The following is a 9,135-nucleotide window of genomic DNA, read 5'->3' as shown; positions in this document are numbered from 1 at the left end:
TCCACGTGGCAACTTTTCACGAGATTATGCTCGTATTTCTAAACAAAAAATTAACACTACAACACTAGAATACTAAATTATCCAAACCAATTGAACAATTATTTTACGAAAAAGTCCTAACAATAATCAATATATAATGAAAAAAAAAACTTTATTTAATAATAAAAAACATTTTTACTTATAACCAGTAGAAATATCTTAAATGTTTTTCATAAATACCATTTAAAATATCTTCTTTTAAATATACAATAATTTAGGGCTATCTTCTTAGAAAAGAAGAAAAAAGTCACAATAAACTTCATTTGTTTTTCAACTCAAACCATTTCAGTCGCCACTCTCTATTTTCTTGCCGTCGTCGTCGCCGTCGCCACCGTCAGTGTCAACGTCGCTTCTTTTCTCATCAGAAAGTTTCGAGTGTGGAAGGAAGGAGTGTTCTGGTAATGATGATCTCAAAACCATAATAATATTTTCTTTTCTCTGTATCGATACCACAAATGCCCAATCACCGATTTCAATTCAAGGTTTTGTTTCTTATATATTTAGATTCTTAAATTTGAGAAGTAAATTATGAGAAAGATGTAGAATTGAGAGGATTTGTTTTATGTTTAGATCAATTTAGTGATGAATTAGGGGCTGGTGTATATGAAATTGTCAATGAAATTAGTAATATGTTGAGGTTAAATTGATTTGCTAATCACGTTATTTTGATTAGTAATATTTCTTTAGACTTATCGAATTGAGCTTCGTAATGTGGGACGAAGCTATTTGAAGATAGAACTCCATTGTTGAAACAGAGGGATAATCTATACCACAAAATTTTGACTGCTTAATGCTTCAATTTATTTTTTAGTGTACTCTGAGTTTTGTGCTCTGTTCAATATGAATCATAAGTTTGACCTTAGAGGGTAGCTCAAATGAGACATGTAGTTTGCTGCCATAAGGTCCGAAATTCGAGTCCAGTGGTAATGTAGTTAGTATTTAACGGTAATATCTAGTTGACTCTTCAATTTTGCAAAATGTAAATAAATACAAAGGAGTTTTGCCACAAAGAAAATAAAAGAGTTAAGTGTATAAAATCAAAATATAAGAAGGTTTCACCGCCAATAACCCCAAAAAAATGTATATATGAATCATAAGTTTGTTTCTCATCTTTCTCACTAGCTGTCCCAATCATAGTTCTGCTCTCTCACTCATAGTCTTGCTTAATTTCATTATTACTATATCAATAATATGCTTGGAAACAATATTGGGCAGCAAATTTGTTAATACATTTTGAAGTTTGTGGTGATTTCAGGGTTTTTATTCTGTGACACTCCAAATTCCATTGAAGAAGCCTATTGAGTTTGGGGGTGTAAGAGCGGGACACCTAGATACAGATACGACCATGTCATATCGCTCTGCACAATCTCAGTCAGCTGGGAACAAGGGTTTCAGCAAAACTTAGAAGATCTTCGTGGCTAAAAATCAAGACCAAGAACAAAATCAAAATCGAAATCCAATATCAAAGAAACCAAGCCCAAGTTCGACATTGTCTAATTCTCTTAGGCAATCACTTTCACAGCCATCTAATGCTGCAGTTTCGGGGAGTAAGGTTCAAATTGGTAACAATGGAGGCACGAAATTGAGTGGAGATGGAAAGTTCGTTAATTACTTGCCCCAAGATGAGGCTGTGGCAGCTGGGTTTGGTGCTGATGAAGGTGGACTGGATCCAGTTGAGTCTCAAAGAGTTGTGGATCTTTTGAATCGAGAGCTTTCTCGTTTGCTTAAGTTGAATCCTAAAGAATTTTAAAGGGAAGGTAAATTCCACAGCTTTAAATTGTACAATAATTTGTACTTTAGGCTATGATATGGAAAGGGTAAATATCACCACTAAATAATATGAAAATGTTCTGTCACATTGTAAACTTTTAGTTATTTATAGTAATTAGTAACTATCATCAGTAAGTTGTGTGATGTTAAATGATAGGGAGGCAACTTTAATATGACTCGTTCTTGTTCTCCTTGTTTTCAGTGGCTCTGGACACTTCTTTGCGTGATTTCTTGGATAGCTTTTTACAGTTTACGAATAGATGGTATGATTTCCCTCATCATGGAGTCAAGGGAATTGTTGCAGGGGTCATTGTTGGAGAGTATGATCTAATCCGCCGTGTATTTATGGTGTTATATCGCATGTAAATTTCTCCTCCATAATGTGATTTTTCATTATTTCATTAGTGTCTTTTTTCTTAATCATGGGAATTCTTTCTTTTGCAGATCATCCAATAGGGATCCAGGAGCTCGTGCTGCTGACAGCCTCAGTGTAAATAACCATGGAGGTGGGCTCTATTTCGCCCTGTAATTTGTTTTCAGTCTTTTATTTGAAATAATAGTTTATGTCGGGAGGTTGGTCCTATATCTTCTTTTCTCACAATTTCAATATAGCTACTTATGGATGGGATTTTTGAGGGTTAACGGATGTTGCATTTGATCATTCTAAGCACATAGAAGGGGGCATAAGCAAAATTAGTATGAAAGAGTTGAGGGCCAATTTTTAAGCACCAGGATTTTGGGAGCTTGTTCTCTTGATGTGTATAGTAAAAGAATTAAATTTATATCAACCGATATTCCAACCTACATGTATTGCAGATTATTTTTAACGAAATAGTTACATTATATTAAGCAATAATTTTACTTTAAATTATTTCTTTTAACCACTGATACTTTGAATTACTCTTCTTTATTTTGAACAATATCCATGATCAATAATAAGTAGGAGATATGGTAGCTGGTATTTTCTTTTCAGATAGTTTGAAATTCTAGTTTTCTTACTCATTTGTTCACTAACTTTGTTTGTAGTTCTTTTGCAGGAAAAGAAGTTGCTTGACTTGCCTATGTTGTTAGATATATGCGCACTATATGGTCATGAAAATGAAGAGTTGACCAGGGTTTTGGTAAGTAGATGTCATAGATGGTTGCGTGCTTTTTGTCTTAGTAGTTTCATAAGCTGATCCATTTCCCTCCCTTTTTTTATTATTATTTTTGGCTGGAAGAGTTGTAGATTGGCTGTGTTGAGGGGTTGAAAGTAGGATTAGAAAGGACCTGCCTATACCTATGAAGAGTAAAGTGTGTGACACAGAATTCTGATGAAAGTCAACATAAAGAGAGAATTTTTTTTTTGAAATGTTTGATCTTTCTTTTTATGTAGTTAAGTAGCAGTCATACTTGCACCTTTGGCTAATTGGTCATTTAACTGCACTATTGAATAGATAGTTATGTTTATAAGATTTGTTCAAGAATGCAACACAGTATCTACACACTTAAGTAATTTGCACATTCATATATTACAATTTTTTTTTCTTACTCATCAAACCAATACATTACATGCTTTTGTGTGGTACTCGCTGTTTTGGCTAATTGATCATTTATGTTTTAAACTAATATTCTTACTCTTTCTTGTACTAATCCCCTTCCTCTTTAGGTGAGGAATGCTTTAAATGCCCAACCTATTATTCATGAAAATTTGGCTTTAGTAGTGTCATAGTTTCTGAGCATTACTCACACAATGCATCAACGTTGCAGCACATCCTTGGAGGTATTTTAGTGATGTTTAAGTTTCTATAACAAGTATTATAATTGAGAGTTAGGTTCATATTCTTGTTTTGATAGAACATGCTCATTTGGTTTGGTTGTTTTTTATGTGGTACATAGCTTTATATACATATCAAATCCCCTTAACTTCTCTTTAGTACCTATTCACTCTTTTTCATTTGAAATAATATAATAATATGACACAATGTACAGGTTTTGTTCTCTTCGGGCAGTCATGGAGACCCTGGATCTAGTCGTCTTCATGTTGATATGCAGGAGGTGAGTTGCTTTCTGTACCTGGCTTAGTTTAATATGTCTGTTTGAATGCAGTGCTTTCAGTCTTTTAATTTTTATAAATATTAAATAGGTAATGGATTTCATCCATGATGCGATTGTATCAATGGACGCATTTGTTGGTGCATACAAACCGGCGGCTTTGTTCTTTTCAAACCCTGTTGAAATAAGCTATGCAATGAAGTAAATTATGCATTATCCAGTTGTGTTACTGCTGCTATTTCTGGATGGAGTGTCACAAGATGAGCGAGTGGAATTTATTATGAAGAAAAAGATGTATCTGTGTGTGTACAAAGAGAGGAATTGATAGTACTTGTAACGTTTTGATATGAACTGAGCTAGCCGATGAATAAATGTAATAGGACAGTAGCGAAACAGAGAATAGTAAGGACTAAATGTAGACAATATGTAAAACTTGTGTATGCTACGGCAGCAAGAGAATTGCAGAGACAGTTTCCCTAGGCATTCGAGAGGCCTTGGACTCTCGATGATGCAGAGAAATAACCTCTTAATTCTTGCATAAACTCTCTCACTCCCTATACTCACTTATTTATACTATTCTTTTCCCACTCTAAAACTATCCTCTACCACAATGACTTAAGTACCCTTTTATTTAATCCCGGGGTCTAAACATTTTGAGATATTAGTATTCATTGTTTCGCATGTGATGACTAATATTATGCTGTTTTGCTCTCTTTTTTTAACAAGTTTTTGATTTTATTTTCTTCATTTGATTCTGTTATGTTGCAGTGATGGGAATGAAGAGCTACTGTGCACTCTTGCAAAGTTGCACGATTCCTTCCTTCCTTCTCTACAGCGTGGTTTCCATGTGCTACTAACATCGAAAGAAGATCAACTGATGTCTAGTATTAACGCGGGCTTGAAACTGTTAGCAACGAGAATAATCAAGTTTGGATGGAAGTTATTGGACATCTGCTATTTGAGTGATGAGGTGTTCGAAGATAATCTTCCCGTACAAGCTGCGACAAAAATGTTCCCAGCCAATATTGAAGATCCTGTTATAAGGGCTGATATATTAATTCAAACGTTTAGAGAAATCGCTACAGTGTCAGTATCTAGTCCAGAGAACCAGAGCAGAGAAACATTTCTTCTAACATATTGAAAAGAACTTCAATATAATGAGTAAATTGGAGAATCTACAAGAAACTGGTTAGTTTTTTTTTCTTTTCTTAATGGTGAAAAATGCATGGCTTTTGTTATATATACTGCTTTCAAACAATTTGTGATTCGGTTTTCAACAATTACGCTTACTACTCATGTTTTGCAGGATGGATATTCGTTGATAATAAGCAACTCAAGTACTTTTCGGGGATATTGATGTCCTCTAAGAAGGCCACTGAGAAGGAACTCCCTACTATGCAAAACCCTGGCACAAGCACCAAAGTACAGATGGATGAGGATGCTGCAATTATGGAGTCTAAAATAAGTCAAATAAAAGATTTATTCCCCGATTATGGTAAGGGATTCTTGGCTGTCTATCTTGAAACTTACAACCAGAATCCTGAAGAGGTGATTCAGAGGGTTCTTGAGGGAACTCTTCATGATGATCTTCGAAACATGGATACTTCATTGGAGACGATGCCTATACCCAAGGCGGCTGCTACAGTCGTTGGCAAGAACGATAAAGGGAAAGGAAAATTGGTTGAATCTGTATCAGTATCCTCTCCCAACCCAAATTTAACTCCCGGGGAAAGGGTGCAACAGAGGGAATCTTCTTTGGTTTCATCTTCATCTACTCATGGAAGGTTTGTTAGGAAGTCTAATGCTAATGTGCTTGATTCTAGTACTCTTGATGATAAAAACCAGATGGATTCATTGAGAACGGCTGCTCTTATTTCGCAATATGAATTAGATGATGAGTATGATTACTCTTTCGATGACCTTGGCCTGAGCGTGGGAGATTCAGGGTTGGATGAAAATCAGAGTTTGAGTGACAAAATTAACTCCAATATGGGGAAAACTTGGGAGAAAGAGACTACTGAAGGTGGCTCTTCCCAGAATAATAATTCTAATTCGAAATGGGGCTCGAAAAAGAAACCGCAGTATTATGTGAAGGATGGGAATAATTACAGTTACAAAGTTGAAGGTTCGGTTGCAGTTGCAAACGCTGGCGAAGCATCGTTACTTACTCAGGCTCAGCAAGAACTTATTCATGGCCTCGGCCGTGGTGGCAACCTTCCACTTGGTGCTGTGAAGAAGTTGATAGAGACCTCTAATGACCAAGATAAGCAGCAGCAACATAAACAACAGCAGCAACAACAACATGATGTTGCCGAGACACAAGAAAACTGATTTGGGAATAATACTAGAGGATGGGGAAGGGGAAGGAGGGGAGGTGGCCGAGCCAACGGTGAGGAACAAGATAAGAGGTTTGGGGTTTCAGAAGGTGAAGAAGTGAGAGATAATGCAGGGAATTTCAGGGGAAGAGGAAGGAGACGAGGAGGCGGTGGCGGTGGAAGGAACAACCATTACCGAAAGGATCGTGCCAATGCAAAACACTTTTCTGGACTAAGTGGTTATTAGGGAGAGTAACCTTCAAGTTTCAATCATTTTGACCTTGACTCAGGTTTCTTTCACTTTCACAATCAGTTGTAAATTGAAACTTATTTTTTATGGTTTAAACTTTGGTAAGTTTTATAGTTGAAAAGCTTTGATAAAGTATGAGCACAACTGCTTAAGAAGATGAGAACAACAGTAATTATTTTTGGTCAGTTCTCCAAATAAAATGAAGTGTTTGTTTTAAAAGTGTCATGCGTAAAATAGAACTATATTTCATTGATGATGATACGTGATAACTCTAATTTTACACCAACGTAATCTAAAACTTCTCATAATTGCATACACCAATAAAAGGTAATTTTTTTTTTGAGAGACCTATAAAAAATATTGGGTGATTTTACAATGTACTATTTTGGCATCTAAAAAAATTTTTAGTCTAATTTTTTTCATATTTGTTTACATTATAGTTATTTAAAATATTTTACAAAACTTTGAGAAATTCAGAATAATATACAATATAGAAAATAGTGTTTAAATAATCTATTTCACACGCGTATAAAATAAAATAATTACGCGTGCAACAAGTAGTAATTTAGCTTTAAGTGTGACTCTAATCAAATTATGCACATGAGTAACTAAGAAAATCTTTTGCTCAAAAATACAAGCATTATGATTCCTCCAAATAAAATAAATTGTTGCTGCACAAGTAGCCGCAACAGGCCTATGAAGCAGACTGCGATCACGATTAGCATTCAACCACAAAAGCCAATTTAGGTAAGACTCGGGCCAAATAGCATTGCCAAGCCAAAAATGGATAGCACGCATGAGATGCTTGGAAAAAGAACAATAAAAGAAAAGATAATTATGACAGTCAACACCAACCTCACAAACTGGACAGCTAGTAAAAATCATAGTAAAACCTCTTGCCAACAGGTGATCTCTGGTTAATAAGTTATTTTATGGGAGGCTTGCCAGAGAATAAATCTATATTTTGGTACAGATAATTTACACCAAATCATTTTATAATTATCAACTTTAGCATAAGGAGTAAGAAAAGAGTTATAAAGCTTACTAACCTGAAATCTTCTCTCTTTTCCAGCATCCAGAATTATTATTATTATTATTATTATTATTAAACTGAAGCATGAGGCGGTTTTAATTTTTTTAAATACTTTGATCTATTATCTTTCTGATGTTTGATTTTTTTTTTTTTAAATTATAACTTTCACTTAATCATAATAAGTAATGATCATTGCTCGCTTTTAAAAATTATCAATTCATCGATAATTTAATTGCTGATTTTTTTTTAGTTCTATATATTCAAAGATTCTATTTTAAAATAGCAGTTCTTAGTGTTGTAAATATGGGTTAGATTTTTTGACACGACACGAAATCGGTATGAGCTTCGAAAGCACGAGCACGACTAGGCACACAAAAATATGGGTCTAGACACGACACGATACAATGCTATAAATTGACACGACACGACACGAGAAGCGCAAAAGACACGACACATAAGTATAAATAGTCTATATCCTGAAAGCCACAACACGATATATTAATCGAATCTTATAATTTATTATTAATAATAATAGTAAAATATGAATTTATCAATTATAAATAAGTTAAAATAATAATAAAACTTAAATATAATACTTAGTATTATAATTCTATAATTAAAACTATTAAAACATAAAAAATTAAAATTATATATTAATTTATTTATAGTGCGTGATATAAAAATTTGAGTATTCATAAGTAAATATTCAAATTTGAGTATTGTTCAAAAGTTATATAGCTACATCTAAAGCTTTGAAATATACATATAATTCAGTAATTGTAAAAAAAAAATATAAAAAAATAAAGTACGAATTTAAGTCAAGATATGAAAATGGACTGGCCTGTTTAAGAAATACGAGCCGACATAAGCAAAACACGACACGAATTCGAGCACAGTACAAAAATGTCGGGCCTATGGACCGTCCCAAGCCTATCCTTGAAAAATGTTAGCACGACACGGTACGACCCATATTTTTCCGTGGCAAGGCATAACACAGCTCGTATTTTTTAAAAAGCAAGAATAAGCACAGACCGGGCTAGCATGACACGCACAGACTTACAGTACTAGCAATTCAATATATTCTATTTGAATTAAAATCAATTTTTTAAAAAACAGTATTTGCTAAAAGTTAAATGATGTGGCTAGACGACCAACAAAAATAAAACTGAACTTTCAAGCAGAAATTCAACCATGTTCTATTCAGATTTTAGAAAATTCAAAACATGAAAGTTTTAGAGTTCTTTCTCAACTTTTAAATGCATCTTTAATCAACTCATTCAAAATTCGTATTAAAAAATTATGTGTATTTTATTGAGAGAGGTCAGAGCAAAAAAATGTCAGGCACTACAGCCCCCAAAATTAACGTCACGATGCTAATTGCGCCTCCAAGGCGCCACGACATGAACTTAAGAGAAAAGTGGTAATTTTTTCAAAAAGCTCCAAGCCCTGCAGCACCCTATGCTTGCATTGCGCCGTCATCGTCAGGCTCCATTTAATTTTTTTTAGGACACAAATAATTTTAAATAAGATTTTATTAATTTTAGTCTTGAAAAATGTTTTTAAAAAATGTAACTAAAACTGAAAATTTCACAATATTCTATAAGAGATATAAACATTTAGAAATGAATTATAATTATCAAAATATTTATTACAACTTAAAAAAATTAATTTTAAAATTAATACAATATTATTTA

At 33.8% G+C, this 9,135-nt stretch overlaps 1 pseudogene; it reads left to right on the top strand.

The window, feature by feature from the left end:
- Positions 1 to 263: 263 nt before the first annotated feature.
- Positions 264 to 6,627, top strand: LOC115714363 (uncharacterized; annotated as a pseudogene).
- The last annotated feature ends 2,508 nt before the right edge of the window (positions 6,628 to 9,135 follow it).

This window comes from Cannabis sativa, chromosome X, assembly GCF_029168945.1.
Source record: "Cannabis sativa cultivar Pink pepper isolate KNU-18-1 chromosome X, ASM2916894v1, whole genome shotgun sequence".
Classification (NCBI taxonomy): domain Eukaryota; kingdom Viridiplantae; phylum Streptophyta; class Magnoliopsida; order Rosales; family Cannabaceae; genus Cannabis; species Cannabis sativa.
Note: the sequence above shows the minus strand (reverse complement) of the source record. Positions and strands in the feature narration are given on the sequence as shown.